The sequence below is a fragment of the Argopecten irradians genome, chromosome 16 (assembly GCF_041381155.1).
Source record: "Argopecten irradians isolate NY chromosome 16, Ai_NY, whole genome shotgun sequence".
NCBI lineage: Eukaryota > Metazoa > Mollusca > Bivalvia > Pectinida > Pectinidae > Argopecten > Argopecten irradians.
The window spans coordinates 27,178,645-27,196,294 of record NC_091149.1 but is presented as its reverse complement, the minus strand read 5'-3'; the positions used below and the strand labels follow the sequence as shown (position 1 = coordinate 27,196,294).

At 34.9% G+C, this 17,650-nt stretch overlaps 1 protein-coding gene across 1 annotated transcript in view; it reads right to left on the bottom strand.

Annotated features, from left to right (window-relative positions):
- Positions 1–15,985, bottom strand: part of LOC138310658 (innexin unc-9-like) — a 176,738-nt gene extending 160,753 nt beyond the window's left edge. Inside the window, exon 1 of the mRNA XM_069251946.1 lies at positions 15,319–15,985. The gene's annotated coding sequence lies outside the window, so the exon portion shown is untranslated. The remainder of the gene's footprint in view (positions 1–15,318) is intronic.
- Positions 15,986–17,650: the final 1,665 nt, after the last annotated feature.

Below are 17,650 nucleotides of genomic sequence, written 5' to 3'. Positions count from 1 at the left end.
CATAAGTGAAAAGTCGGAACCTTGGCGCACCCACACGACAGTCCATTCATTCACATCATTGTGATTTGTATGGCTCATTTCATTAGACTTAACTGCACCTAATGAAAACGTACACATAATGGCTGAACTTGGAAATGAAACAGATCTTGTGCCAGTTTAATAAAGACAGAACTAAATACCGTGTCGGAAGGCGCCATGTTAAGTATCTGTGAAACCAATAAATTGAAGGCCTTTTCCCGACATTGGTTACGTGTTGAGGGTAGCATTAAAAGGCAGGCACAATCCTTCATAAAGAGATTCATTAACCACTAACGGAGACAGTGGTAGAATTAATAGGTTTAGATGTCTCGTTATCGTGATAACGGCGTGTCATTATTAGCTCGACTTATCTAGATGTGCAGTGAAGTAATTACGCTTTCTTCACCTTCCCACGACTCTATACAATTACATGGTCACTAAGTTGTCTGTGGTTGCTAAACTAGAGGGATGCAGTTGGTTGATTGACCAGCAGGCACAGATTCTTTGTCTTTGGATATTATTTGATCAATATTTTACAGATCATCAAGATACTTTAGGTTTACAATTAACGTCAATACCCATTTAAAAGATGACCTGCAACAAATGATAGATGGACGTTCGTCTATCATCTAGGTTTGATGTCATTTTAAAGGACAATTTAGGTCTTTTTGCCACACTTCTAACTTCAGCAAATTGAAGGTTTGCAATACATATTAAACAATTTTACAGATCTTCAAGGGTGAATTTATAGCTAAAATAATTGTCATGAAGTATTGCATTATCTTTTTTTTACAGCATATTTTTTATATTTGTTAACATCAGCTAACTAAACGCAGTTAAACAAATCTAAGTTTGAAGGTATTAATTAAACAATTTTACAGATTTTCAAGGGTGTCTTTATAACTTGACGAACTGCTTTGAAATATCACACATTATCCTAGTCTATACCAGTTCACACTCTAACCAACACCTGTAGACCAATCACCCGTATCCTTCCGCCTTTTAACATCACCTTGATCGTTACCGAGGTCTATATCCCACAGATTGATGGCTGAGATACAGCGACGTGATAGCTATGTGTCTACGGTGCCAACAGATTTAAGCGACCGTTTATCTACAGTTGTTAATACAGAAAGTTTTTAAAATTTTAAGTGACGTATTCAGATAATGTTGCGAGATAGCTGTTCGTTTTTGGCGCGTTTCTCCTGCAATTGATCCGACATACAGATGAGATAGTGCCCGGCTATAAGTACCTGTCGGATCTGGTGACGAAGGTGTATCGCGGAGTGATACAGCAACGCCAAAATCCTTCGATATTGTTAGGTCGCCCATATACCATGTACCGATATTATACGCTTTTAGATCTTGTTTTAGCTCAAAGGTGGAAAGAAGTGCCAGAATGTAATTTGTATATGCGTATAGAAATCTATGCACATGTTTGAATCGAAAGCATTTCTTATCACTCATAATATATAACACGTAACAAGCTACATGACTAATTTGATAGTTTAAGTGGGAATCTACCGCCAGACACTGTGGTATAGAATTCGCAACTGAATATCATCCACAGGTGGTATATCCAATGGAAGGAAAGTGTATGTAAAATACACATGTCGAAATTTGGCAAACATTACGACAGCTGTTTAAGCTTTCTGACAGTGACAACAGTTCGAAATATCGGCAGGTAGAATTTATTGATGTGAATATTTATGCACCATATGCAAGCGATAAACCAAGCAATCATATCAGCAGACATGTTCTTTAATTCCATAGAAATACGTTAATCATTTAACATTAGTATTATAACTGATTGATTGTTCCAGTTCGTCGTCGAATGTTAATATAATTGCTAATTTGTAAAAGATATTTATTTCTGAAATTATGTTTGTTAGTCTGTGTATATTAGATGGTTGTATCTGTTACGGTAAATCTAGTCACCCAATTACCTCGCAGAAACAAATATATCTATATAAGACATTTATTTTTATCTTTTTGTCATATTCGCTCAACTGAAAGATGATTTCGAAAAGTACAGCAATGGTAACACTTTGAATTTGAAAATATCTTTTCTTTAATACATAGATAATTTTTCTATTTTTATTGCAACTATACCGATTTCCGGATTGTAACGGTTTTATTCAAAGTTCCTCCTTTGTTTATTTTCTCAAGCGTCGCTGTGGATATCTTAATCAAACCATTTCCTAGATATGCAGTCACTGATTGTTTCTTCAAATACAAGTGCGAGAGACATTCCAATGATGACTTATGAGTGTTATCGTGTTAACAAAAACAGATGATGACCGACAGACAAGTCAAGGGAGGATCATCAGAACATCTAATAACCTCATAATTGGCTAGTTGACCGAGAACATAAGAATAACAGGCCCGTATGGTATTCTGACGTTACATTCAATCTGCCGAAACAAACACTAGCAACTTCGACTGGCATAATATGAATATAACTTATCGTGAAGTACATCACACCAATAAGAGCTTGGGATATACGGTCATTTAGTGAGGTATCAAAAATTTTGTTTTTGATATCCCGAAATGAGGAATTACATTGTATGGATATGGTTTTTGATTGCTTATATATTAACAGAGCTATACTCAAACTGACAAGACATTGTAAGATAGCAACAGAGATAAAATATTTATTACAAGAGCAATGTAAGCCTAATCATAAAACAGTTTTTTGTTTGTTTTGATTCGCTTGTAGTCTCAATTTCATAAGTAATTGAAATCCATCAAGATGAAATCGTCAATTTTACTTCAAACCGGGTATATCAAAATTTTCATCATATTTGATTAAAGCACTTTATGAATGAATTAGTGGTTAAAATTGAAGTCCTTAACACGTGAATATTATACAATTCCCAGTTGTTAGAACGTCAATGACTAGTTAAACACTCAATGGATATCAATGCAAACAATATGAACTTTTTTTTAGTTTTTATGTCCTGTTAACATCATGTAAGGATGTACCAGGTTTGGTGGAGGAAAACCAGAGTTCCCAGAAAAAACACCTTACCGCCAGAGGTCAGTACCTGGCCATTGGCCCACATGGGATACGAACTAGCGTCCCAAAGGTGGAGGTCCTGTGGTAATATGTCGGGACAATCGGCTACCGCGGCCCTGACCAGAAAGGTGTGTAGCACCATACGTGTATTTGTGGACAAGCAGTGATGATAAGTTTTATACTTGATAACAAATAAAACAGCTGCAGTATTATTTTGTTCACTTTTTATGCCACCTATCCACTTCGTAAGGATATATATACTATAAGCATAATTGATCAAACTTGATAGTTTTTAAATTGCTAAACATACCATCATCTATTGTACAGTATGTTTTCGCATCGTTTGAGAGTGAATTAAAAATAGTTATTGTCATTTGAATGTATATGTTTTAAAATAGATAAATATATTAGTTGCTTTAAATTGAAGATGACACATTAGTCATTTCCATCACTATATCGCAGTTGGTCACTTAGATTTAAATCGTTTAAGGTAGACGTTTGTTTCGGTTGCACCGATTTAAAGATCAGGCAATAGTCAATAGTATATCACTCTATTGCACCGAGATCAAAGGAACTGATGGCAATCAAACTAAATCACTTGTAAAATTAAATCATAACGTTATGAAGAAGATCGCTTTCTTACACAAAAGGCGTTGTGTGTTTGTATCCTCTGTCATAGAGAGCGTATTTTCAAAACTAAACTTTCATTGCAAAATAAATAGTTTGTCTTGTCGGAAAATTGGGAAAATAACATACATATTCCCCAGCACGTGTGATCTGTTGCCAAAGGAAAGCTCGGTGGGGAATCTATTACCAATTACATGATACTCTACTCGTGACCTACATTTAAACGTATCCAGTGGGCCAATATTTCGCTTTAACTTTTCTATTTACATTAGTAAGGTTTTAAAGTATATATCCTGGTTCTGAATATTTTGTTGATAGCCATTAGTAAAGGATCAAAGAGTCACATTATTCTTAAAATGTACTACAAGTTAATGTATGGTGTTTCCTTTAGTATCCAGGGTATAATTGGTCTTTCGAATAAATCCTTAATATCGAGAACGTCATTGATAAAAAAGGATTGTGTTTGAGTTATGGTTAAAATAACTAGAGTAAGTTAAGGAAGGTCGTTCATAGCGTTTGGAGGTAACAAACCTATTTTGGGATTTTGGAAGTATACGGCATGTGTTCGTGTGATGTCTCCTCATGTCATATTGCCGGTTTCATATGCATATACATACATCGTCCAAGACACCGAATAGCACAACATAAAAGGCCACATGATACTGACAACGAACAGCCAAACGTCTCACCTCATTTAAGCTGAATGGTTATAGACTATGGCGTATTCCAACTAGGGAACAGAATGCATGAAATGACAACTCACGACAAAAAATAAGGCGATGACAAGTAATGAAGGATAAAGTCAGACTGTCAGATATTTGATGTTTTCTTGCCTTTTTCAAACATGTATTTTAGGTAACAGTACCACCGTTTTGTCTATTTTAAAGTGATATCTCACTGCAGCCACACTCTAGTTTGGCAGGGCGATAAGCGAGACTATCAGCGTCGTTTTTATTGTCAATAGTATGATTTGGTTATGGGAGCAGAGCACAAAACCTTCCCCACATATGTAAAGACTGGCCTCAGGTACGATGTCAGTCTCTAGCAATACGAGAAGTGTGGAATAAATAGTTTTGTATAAGTTTTATAACAGATACAAAAATAGACAAATTATCTATTATGGACAAATATTGCAATAACCCCAATTTTACGGATATACGCCTTGCACATGGATACTTATATTTCGAGACGTATATTATAATTAACGACTAAGGACTGAAATAAATTGCACCCCGAGTAAACAATATCATTATATTAGCTTCATTTGATTTAGTACATGTATGTTTGTGTTATCAAGTGCTGTAATTTATATCACTGTACGTAAACTTATGTGTTAATGAAAAAGTTTTGTGAATGATTCACTGGTTGGGAAGGCTATATAATTGTATACACAGTGTTTCTACTGTTTTTTGTGATCTAATTGTTTATCTTTATCAATATTTGATAAAATTTGAACGTACACTCAAACAAATACGTCAAGATTATATGTAGTGATTATATATGTATATGATTGTTGGTCATTTCGCTCGGGGGTTTCCTTTGCTTGTCAGACAATGATTGTAAATTTTTAATTGGGAATGAATTAGATGTAGACAAATATACAATACAGTTTTTAGCCTTTATGGATTTTCGAAAATGGTTTGTTTGTTTGGTTGTTATTTCAACAAAACTCATGCTTCACCTATTCAAATAACTTAAACATAAATCGATACCAATTATTCGTATATGTATATGAACGTAGTTTAATTATTTTGTCGTAAAAATACTATTACCACTGTGTGATAAACATAAATGTAAGAAGTCCCAGTTTTATTAAAGTTGAACTGAATCGAATGTAAATGGAATCTGATCATCACTCGGTGGTATACTTATACATTAAGAAGCTAATAAAATTCCCGTAAAAATACTATTAGTAGTGTTGATAAAATAAATATAAGAGGTCCCTATTGAGTTTAATTAGGACTGGTCGTTTTTCAGAAAATCATTGCAAGATATGAAACTGATTTGAAACGAGAATCTAATGACTGATTAAGCTAGAACAAATAATATTAAGCAAGGAACGTTTTTGTGAATATAATGTAGATCTAAAATAGGTTTTAGGTTGAAGCATATGGCTTCGTGGTGTTTTCTTTTCATTTGCATACAATACCTTCGATTAATTGCAATAATGTAGATCTAAAATAGGTTTTAGGTTGAAGCATATGGCTTCGTGGTGTTTTCTTTTCATTTGCATACAATACCTTCGATTAATTGCATAAAATAGCAATAGATGAATGGTTGGGATGAAACTAATAAACCATCTTATTTATACATATTCATTCGACTGTGTGTAGGATCCCATGGTTTATATTTATTTTCAATGTGAAGTATATGTATTTGGAAAAGGGTCAGAGATTAAATCCTTTTGGATTCCGACTACAGGTAAGGATTTTCTGACAGACACTTAAGTGTTTTGTGGAAAGTGTTTGTTCAGCTACTTTCCATTGGAATGAACGTCAAAGGATCGTAGCAGCAGATATGACGAAGTTTGTAAGAAACCTGTTGCGGGATGTGTATGTTTGTTTCCAGTCTGACAAGTATCAGATACATCATCGTATTACGTCAGTGTTATCGATAAGACTTTAAACAGCCTAATGTAGGATGTGATAGCTACAAACTAAAAATATTTACAGACACTGCGGTGTTTATGATAAGTTATCAATTTATGAGAAAAAAGAACATCTTAATGTTTTGAAATAAAAGGCAAACAGCACCTTGTCGCCAAATATTATCTGATCTACTACATCGCATTGTTTGTAAAGTGCATCGGATGAATGTCTACCAAACATTCAACTGTGTTAAGATGTTTGACATATTTGATATGTAACAGGTGAGCATGAAATGTAGCCTCCTGGGCTCGAATCCAGGACCTCTGACCACTAGCCGAATCTTCATTGATTGTGCTACATGGTCGGTCGACGAAAACCGAACCAGTCAAGTATAGTGCATTAGATAAATGTCGAACCAGCATTCATCTGCGGCATTTTTTTCCGAAAAAAATGTTATGTGTAACAGGCGAGGCGAATCTAGCGGCCATGGACCATCTACAACTAGCCGAATACTATGCTAATTGAGCTACCTGATCGCCCATGTTCGTCCCTGTCCAGCTCTGCTACATATGCGTATACCCCTTCCACCGCATGATTGTCACCCAATCCCGTCGCGTCTAGTCCTATCTGGCCGTAGCCAAATGCATTGGTATCATTAAGGTACGGTAAATCGAATCAAATAGATTTTTGGGCTGTCCATTTGACGGTTTACCAACACCTAAACCTTGGCCGAAAGAAGGATTACTTCAGCGTTCACATTTGTCATGCTTGTAAAGAACTTATAGGTAATACGTTCTTTGCGTATTTTTCCTCTTTCACATAAAGTAGTGAACTACTTTGGGACTTTGGAGAAGTTCAAAGGAGGAAAATGTGGGTATTTCCGAAAAGTAATCGTCGTATACATCTGACATTAGTGGCCCAATAATTGTAAGCACCATACCCAGAAAACTCTTTAAACAAACAAACATCTTGATCAAAACTGTCGGATGGTGCTCGACACTCCTCGATACTGAATGGACTAAGTAGAAGTGATACATACAATGTCTGTACACGGTTGTAAGTATACCCATCCCTGAAGTACAGATGGAGAGACCACTACTAGTTTAGTCGTAGGTCTAATACGTTTCTTAATGAGTAAGTAGTCATTTAAAGTATTCAAAGATTTTTTCCAAAGGAGGTATTATATGACAATAAAGATATAAACTGTTTGCATTCACTGTTTCTAATGACCTGATCAGAATTTTCAGAATTTTATCTATGATCTGCATTGACATTTTTATCTTCCTTTTAAAATCCCTCTCGGTCTTTGTAAATGAACAGCCATTATACATGTACTGTAATCAGGACCAGATGTTTGTTAGGATAGTAGCTTGTGTGAGGATGGACCACAACTACTTACTTTGGGAGCGGTGAAGATGGATATTTTTACGACATATATCGAAATTTAGGTGCAAAGAAAAGCCTGTTATTTCGTATTTTTTTCATTCACATGTTTGGGAGTGGTAAATCCGCATATTCCGTGTACCTTCTTCGATAAATATCATGTTTAGATCGAAAGAAATGCCTGCCGTTTCGTGTATATCTTTTGCATGTTTGGGGGTGGTTAATTTGCATATCTTTATTAGTTTATACACTGTACGACAAATATCAGGTTTAGGAGCAAAACATGTCTGTCGTTTCAATTGTATACTCGAGGGTGGTGATCGAAATATTTTTGACTTCGGCTTTACGACATATAACAAGTTTAGATGCAATGAAAATGCCTATTGTTTCGTGCTTTTAAATTAACAATAATGTTTCACACGTTTGAGTGAAATGAATTAGTGTGAAATTACTTTCTCCCGTGAGTTGTCCGCTAGGTGGCGGTGTAATGCACGTGCATGCTACCTGGGTAGGCCAAGTAAGGCAGTTCAGGCAGCGCACCGGGCGAGGACAGTCGGGTTTTAAATTTTAGTTAATTATACAATTGTGGAAGTATGGATACCAAGATTGTATATTGGTTATATTAACTTTTTGATAAATTGATTGTTAATCTAAAACATTGTCATAGATTAAAAGGCATCGCACGGTGCGTTGTGGAGAGTATGTATGTGTTTGTTATTCATTGCCATCTGGACGGTGGCCTGCGGGAGAAATATATTTTACAACAGTCGAGATACAGAAAAAATACTCAATACTTATATGAATCTGTTTCCATATTATATACACTCTGGTGATAACGTTTAACACTATAGTGCACTAGCTCTGTTTTATAATAACAAGTATCTGATAGTTACTTAAACTTGGATGAAAAGAGAGGAAGGAGAAAGGACGGAGTAAAATATCTATTCTCTAGAGTATAGCTAATTTGACACAGAAGTTAGAACGTACAAATTTATACCTCAAAAACGTTTAATCGTCAAATTATTTCACACTTTAAACTTCTCGCTGAATACTTATAACAATGCTGGGTGTGTGTGTGCACCTATAATGTACCGACAGAAATGTAAAATGCCTGTGAGTATGCATTTGTTACATATAGTTTCTGATGTTTAGGTACGCCGATTGTTATCGTTTACAACAACACACCCGTCAGTAAAATCCGTCTGTACAGTGTTTTCCTATCAACAGTGCGGCCTGGAGATGGTGTCAGGACTGATTCTGTCCCAGTAGAAACCCATTTGTACCGACAGATAACGAACATGTTATTGTGACGTAAGGTGGGCGAGGAGTCTGATGTCCAGGATCTAGGATAATGGAACAATCTGAGGCTTCGGTTAGAAATTAGCCTATCAATTATTACATAAGATTTTGTAACGTCATTTTTGATTGGCTGTGTCTAAATTTGAAATTGTTTGACATTAAAATTTGTGTCTTGATTACGGGACTAGATCCCTTAAAATTTTTGTCTTGATTACGGGACTAGATCCCTGTTTAGTAACTTTCCAAACCCTAGTTTCATCATTATTGCTTAACTTTAAGGAAATCTATATCTGAAGATTTTCCATAGGGAAACATGGAAGATTTAATTTTCCTTAAAGTTGATGATTGGTTGTTGGGTCTGGTTAGAATTATTTTGGCGCTCCGATTATCAGGTATGAAAATAAAACTAATGCAATTACAATTTGTATATATCATTGGACTCATTCACGGACCACGTCTTACCCGATAACGTTTGTGCGGAACTATTGTACCTATTGGTGATGGAATGACGTCGCTAACGTCATTCAGAGGGAAGGTTACAAAGAATAACGTTCCATCACCACTGGAGATACTAGTCCTGCCAAAACGTTATCGGGTATCACGTGGTACATGAATGAGTACCATTGCTGTATCAAATGTTCAAATTTCATGTGGAGATCGGAAATTAACCGTAGTCGACCCTGACACAATTCACTTATATACGATAATATATGCAGACTGGAATAATTTGTTAGATTTATGTAAAAGTTTATTCTTTTATTTGATGCAGTAATGTTTTAGAAAGTCCTTTTGAAACCCCCATTTTTCTTCATGTTTGATCGTTCATTTAGTCTAATACGGTATACCAAAAATTGTCTATTAATTCTAATATATAGCTTTCATACGATTCAAAATAACAGTCAGAAAGTTAAGAAAAATAAAAATAAACGCTACTCAAATACGAAACATATTTCTTAGCATATAAATCAAATAGCTGTTCTGATAAATTAGTCCTAACGAAACAGATACATGATCCATTCAATTCGAACCTACAGTTAAGATCTACATTGGCAGAGCTGTGATACCTTGCTCACAAACATCTATTGATACTTACCGCAGGACCGCCGGTAAAGAAACCAAAATAACTACAGTTTGATGGAAGCTTTGAAAAGGCAGTACACAATTTGGGGAACATTATGTAGATTTCGGTATTTAATGCTCACTTCAAAGGGACATTGGCATGTAAATATAGACTGCAGCAGGTGCTTAGCAACAGATGTGTCTCGTGCCAGCACGTGCGGAACCGAATGACCAGGCTTGTTAGCGAAGGTCAAAGGTCGTAAATGCACGAGATGTTAAACATATTTCATTGGAATCATACTGTGCGCTAGGAAACGGTATAGTCTTGTTGGCAAATAGATTTATCAGTAGAGACAGTTGTCACTCTCACAAAGAAACATAGTGCTATCGTTCTATTATTTACGAATCGTTTGTTTAAGTGGGAAAAGTGAAATGGAATTATGTATCATCAACGTGATGAAGTTTAGTGATTAATACAGTGAGATACTGTATAACTCTGTCTACTTTACAATTGACTAATTAAGTAATTTATCATTAATTATTCGAATGTACTTAAAACATTTATTTCGTGGCGTCTCAGTTTCGCCTTCTTTTTATGGCAACGTCATAGACAAATAATGTTCTGTGCTGTTACAATAGGAGTAATATGACAATTATACTTTTCACATTGGTTCTACATATCGCAGTTACACATTTATGAACCAAGGTTCAGTTGAATTGAGTTATTTTAATACAACATTTATATTACGCTTATTTAAATCTTGCATAAGTGGGATTGTTGCAAAAATCTAAATACCAGAAGATATTCCTGTTTGCTCTGAATCATGATTGAATAATTACCTGTAACTCTTCCCTTTCATTTGTTTACGTAATGTATGGAAATTTCAGGATGTCATTGGAGGATCAACCAGTGCACCCTGCCTAGAACGTTAGTATGGTTTTCTATGTTAGATAAGGTTGTAAAGGTACTGAAGCAATATTTTTTAATATGTTAATGCGTATTTTATCTCAAACGATTAATTTCACACTGGGATTGGCCCGTTGATGCGCTCGACTTAAAGAAATATCGTCATTTTCGTCTTTTTATATAAAAAATAAAAATCATCGGACTACAAATCTTTATGAGAGTACTAAGTTGAAACATTAAATAAATATGTGATGGGTATAATAGCGTTAAGAAGACGACGGCAGTCTGCATTAACATTGCGATGGTGAAACGCAATACCACACATAGTTACTGGTTAAATGAAGTTTTTGTAGGTATATATACAATCGTCTAGTACAAATCATATTGTCTAATTGGCTTACCCATACCATATCAATTAACAGTTGGGTATAGAGATACAAATGTGTAACAACGACGTCCCATTAACGAGTTTGAAAATGATTCATGCACCGAGTAACAAGGGACCGATGTAAATTACCGAAACCAACAACGAAACTTAAGATATTTCCTGTTAATTATATTTACGATCTGCAGTTGTCAATAGATCTGCGCATTCAAGCAGGAAAAGAAATCGTAAGGAACCATGTGGGAACGGAGCAAACATGTATTGTCCTGTATTACATGTAAGTGCCAAACACTTGACACGGCATCTTGGCACTTGATTCATTTCTATCACTAAGCCAACAAGTTAACTACATGACAGGAATCACTTGCCATTAGAACTATACTGTATTTTTGTAAGATAAACATATTGATATGTTGTTAAACATCTTACCGAGATCGTAAAGAATTTATTTAAGATTATGAAATTATGGGAACGATTGCATTTGTTATCGAATGATCTATGGTGTGATTGTTTAAAGTCATTTTTCAATCAATAGATTCATTTGCGTTAATTTAATTTTAAAATGAGAAAATACACATCAAAGTTTGCTTTATCAAATACTCCATTTACGTTTGCCAGCCTCCCTCGTATAACAACACTTTTCTTAACTAATTTGTTTTTATATATGAAATCAGTACGCTTGACAAACAACCAAGGTTTTTAGCAGTAATACATGGTAGTCAATGTGTTTAAATATTACATATTTTGTTGAAACGTGTTTAGAAAATTATGTGAATCCATAAATTATTGGATATTCAGTTATTCTAACCCTTACACAACCAATGATTTCTGTTTCAAATAGAAATACAGGTGATAACACAATGTCTATGTGATCACGTTCATCTTTAACAGGTAAAACATCACTTAACCAAAGATCGAACCATGTTCATGAAACTTCATCATTGCTGATGAAAGAGTTAACGTAATTTACGTAGATATGCAAATACTAACTAAGGCTGTTAACATACACTTGTATACGCTTACGTCAGGAAACAAGGAGAACTAAGACTCAGGTTTAAAACACGTGTTTGCTAACAATAGCGTAGATATGAAAGTTTCAAGGATGAGAAAGACAAATGCATTCATTGCTCGCTTTCCATATACAAATACGCCAAGTATCTATAGCAGATTGATTGGGGTCTAACACTAGGCCATTTATAAACGGATTCCACCAGAAATAGATAGGCTCCTTCTCCACTAGAAATGTTTTAATGCATATACACTGCCCGTTTTTTTTATATTCCTGTAACTCTTGTACACGGAGTGATGAAATGTTTTGGATGTTGCTTATACGTTTTCAGTTGCATAACGTTTCAGAATTTGTATTCGTGAAGAACATGTAATTTTGTAAATAGTTTGTACAATGAAAGATTTTACTTTTCAAAATTCAACACAGCTAATATCCTTGATATGTCATAACTAGTATGACTGGAAAATAATGAATAAACATCATATAATTATAAAGAATGCATGTATATTTTTCTGTTACATTCGCTATAAATGTAGTGTAAGGATTTCTGTTACTGTTAGTCATTAAGGAAACAAAAAAACAGTGCATTACGTTTGTAGATATTGAATGTTAATGTAGTATGTCTCCGATGATTTGATGATATTGGTCGATTACCATAGCGAAAAGTAGATCTAAACACAAAATGATCTATATAATTATGTTTAAAAATGTGTTTATTCCTTAATTTCCATATACTTTTCAAGAAGTAAATATTTCTATGATATTTTGATAATTAAGGAAAGACGCGATCTTTAAATTACCCTGAATAGATGTCAAAGACCACCTGCTTAAAAAACCGCTTTTCTAAGATCCCAAATGACCGAGTTCAACCTGTGTTTAAAGGTATTTGGTTGTTCAGACCATTTCCCACTGTCCCTCTTGGTCAGGTTTGACTTTATAACTTTGTCGTTCATTCGAACCGATTGGTAAGTATCATAACACAAATTGAGTTTCTGTATATCAGTTCGTCATTGATCTAATGATGGGGAATTTTATAACAGAAACTGTATTAACTCCGTGGTTGATTTTCTGTATACAAATCCGTGGTTGATTTTTCATTTCTCAGCCTATAGTTAATTTTTCTGTGTCCCAGTCTATATTTGATTTTCTGTGCACCAGTCTATATTTGATTTTCTGTGTACCAGTACGTAGTTGATTTTCTGTGTCCCAGTCTATAGTTGATTTTCTGTGTCCCAGTCTATAGTTGATTTTCTGTGTCCCAGTCTATAGTTGGGTTAATGTGTCCCAGTTTAAATTTGATTTTCTGTGTACCAGTACGTGGTTGATTTTCTGTGTCCCAGTTTATAGTTGATTTTCTGTGTCCCAGTCTATAGTTGGGTTTCTGTGTGCCAGTACGTGGTTGACTTTCTGTGTCCCAGTCTATAGTTGATTTTCTGTGTCCCAGTCTATAGTTGGGTTTCTGTGTCCCAGTGTATATGTTGGGTTTCTATGTACCAGTCTATAGTTGATTTTCTGTGTACCATTACGTGGTTGATTTTTCTGTGTCCCAGTCTATAGTTGATTTTCTGTGTCCCAGTCTATAGTTGATTTTCTATGTCCCAGTCTATATTTGATTTTCTATGTACCAGTCTAAATTTGATTTTCTGTGTACCAGTACGTGGTTGATTTTCTGTGTCCCAGTCTATAGTTGATTTTCTGTGTCCCAGTTTATAGTTGATTTTCTGTGTCCCAGTCTATAGTTGGGTTTCTGTGTGCCAGTACGTGGTTGATTTTCTGTGTCCCAGCCTATAGTTGATTTTCTGTGTCCCAGTTTATAGTTGATTTTCTGTGTCCCAGTCTATATTTGATTTTCTGTCTACCAGTCTATATTTGATTTTCTGTGTACCAGTACGTGGTTGATTTTCTGTGTCCCAGTCTATAGTTGATTTTCTGTGTCCAAGTCTATAGTTGATTTTCTGTGTCCCAGTCTATAGTTGGGTTTCTGTGTCCCAGTCTATAGTTGGGTTTCTGTGTCCCAGTTTATAGTTGATTTTCTGTGTCCCAGTCTATAGTTGATTTTCTGTGTCCCAGTCTATAGTTGGGTTGCTGTGTCCCAGTCTATAGTTGATCTAATGGTAGGTAACATCCTAGTTACAGTTATCCCACCAGCCGTACAATCAAGTGTTTCCGTCTGTCTTGTTATCTCGTCAGTACGTAACGTGATATCGGGATGTAGCTCTACCGTACTGTGCTCTGTATTCTATGTTAAAAATAAGGCTTAATTGTACTAAAAGGTCTACCTTACCTTGGGCTGTATTTAAAAAACTATGAAAAAATCCGACCGTTACAATAAGGCTCATTGCTTATCTAGGGATCATTTGTGGCTAAACGTTACATAGAGTAAACTAAAGTAAAAGAAAACTAATTTGTACTATATTCTTTCGTCAACGTTTACACCAAACAAATCAAGTATAAACATCCGAATATCACTATGGATGTTGGTCTACCTTACCGTACTTAAAGTTAAAAATAGTCTATAATGTATTAAATAGAAAAACACCAAAATAAAACCCCATTCGTTATCTGTCTAAAAATGAAGTTTAGCTATTATTTATACTGTGTATAAATTCAACGGATGGCCTTTTTATACGAGCTTTTCTTTGTAAACAAATGAAATGAAACCTTGTTTAGGTTTTATTCTAATTGAAATAGGTCAAAATTCGGTAGGCGTTAATTTCGGTATTACACTTTTGTTTTCGATATCATTACATAGTTGACAATTTGACACGTTTGTGGACAGAATCATCGTAGATGACATTGTTAAAAAGGTGATATTCAAAGGTAGATAAATCTGGTTCGCATTGTAGATTCGATTCAATAACTTATTGGAAAATGTATACAAAAGTGGGTGACATTTTAGCTTTGAAAAAAAAAATTGTGCCAAATATTGGTAAAATACTATATAAAATTTCATAAGATTGTACAAAAAGTAGTTTCCTATCTAAAATAATAAACACAAATATCTAAATGTATCGAAACACTTACCTTATACCACGTATATATATCCGTTTACTATGTACAATCCACATACACCTCGAAACACAACAAATGCATATATAAAATCCACACAGGATTCACTACATGCATGCCCAATACTGCACGTGACGTAGCGCGTGGGTCATGGTTTGATTCAGATTCCTAACACACCAATGACTGATTTTTACGGACGAATGATCGGACTAATGAAACGCCGTTCTGCAATGATTGCGCACACGTGCTTACAAAATCTCTCTCTGGTGTGGACTCGCACGTGTCTTGGTACGTTATACTCCAATGCGCGTGGAAAACCTGTTTAGTAAAGGGTCAAATGCATCTGCGCATCTGAGCCAAGAATTTGAATTTTTAAACTTTTGGCTGTTTCGATGATAATCCCTGGGCGTTTTAGATGCACTCATACGTAAATTTCGGATTAGATGATAATCCGTACATCACCTGTTGGAATTCACACTAATACAAGTATGTTCCAATGCATCATGATAAAATACTATCAGTTGTTGCTCTTATCGCAAATATCTTAACTTTCATGAATGTTCATATTTTTATACTTGTGGCGGCTTTGCATACTTGTCGACTTTTTAGCACCAGATAGTTGAGATATGAGTAACTAAGAAATATTTAGAAGATAAATTTCCACGTTGATAAATCGTTGCATAGTTTGTGTGTATGTAAGGTGGTATATACAGAGAGAGGGGGTAGCGTATTGGTTATAAAGACCACAGACTACGGTCATGCTTGAGCGCGATAGATTCTCCAAGACTCCGATGAACGCATGCGTATTTTAAAGTCTGCATTAGTCAGGATAGGTATATACGTATCTACGGCCGGTCTGTTGGGTAGTGTCAGGAAGGAGACAGGGAAGCAATTGATAGAAAATCGCAGTTGTCTATGAGGTATTGTTATGATAATCAAGGAGAGGCCTGTTAAAGCTATCAGGCCAGTTTTTAGGGAGGGCGCTCCAGGAACGCTTTACAGCAAGCCAATAAACAACCCACAAAATATCCTCAATGTCCGTGATATACTCCTAATTGTATTTTAAACAGTCTGAAACAGTGAAAGGATTTTCAATTAAGAACGATATAGACGCGAGTATGATGCAGATAGTGCTCTATAAGAAAAGCATGTAGTATAATTTGTCTTTGTTATAAGAAAGAATATTTTGAGAACCAACACCTTGGAATTTCTGATTGAGGCTGTTTAACAGTTAAACATCAGTACATCTATCAATTTTGGTGAGATAAAACACACTGCAACTAATCAAAATTACTTTGAAAAAAAGGAAATGTTGTCACAATACTAAATAACCGTTTCGGTTTATAAAAAAAATAAAATGGTGTCTGCATGTCAATACATTTATAACAAAAAAACGAAGAAGAATAAAAACAATATCAAAATAAGTTTTCATCATAACCTTTTTACATTGCTTTCCGAGTACATAGTTCTAGTGCAAAGTTTTTGTTCACAAGTATCGGTCTAAATTCGTATTTTTTTAGGTATTCTTGATTTAATGACATTAATATCGGTCAAATAATTCCAATAATGCCAAATTGGTTAAGCAACAAATTTAAGACTTGAATCATCGATCAATTTGACCAAGGTAAACCAAACACAAAAAGAAGAAGAAACGATGATAAAAGAGGGTTGGTCTTGGAAGCCATGAACATTTTATGTTCAATAATATTTTTTTTCTGTAACCACTACCACACAAATTCTCAGGAATGCAAAAAGAAATTGATAATGAGTCATGTACAATTGGCCGTCTAAACATCACTTTGTTTATAATTAATACTTAATACTAAATACTAGTGGTTTGTGAGAGACGTTGCTAAAGCGTATTTATGCATTTAGTACTTGATAAGTTGACAACTATGACGAATAAATGTCATAACCAATACGGAGGAAACATCAAAAGATCAAGGTCAGTATTCCATTATAAAACAACAATAACATATATGTACCTAATTTCATTAATCTGTCCAGGAAAATAAGTTGTTTTTACACAATTACATAGAGACAAATATATACATTGTACATGCATTTCATTTCAACAGTGATTCTTTTTATATCAGAGTCATCAAACGGATTGGACATCAGACAACGCCTATTTAAGTCATTGCAATATATTTGCATTTATCTCGGAATTATCCGATTTTCATGGTGGAAAGGTCCATAGTGTTGCAGTGTTATTACATTGGCGGCGAAAGGCAGATCTAGACACAACACAGTGTGCCGATGGGGATACAATACCAGTCCCATCATTACAGAACTAGCCCCTGTATGTCTGTACCGTTATATCTTAAACACTGTCCAGATAACGAAC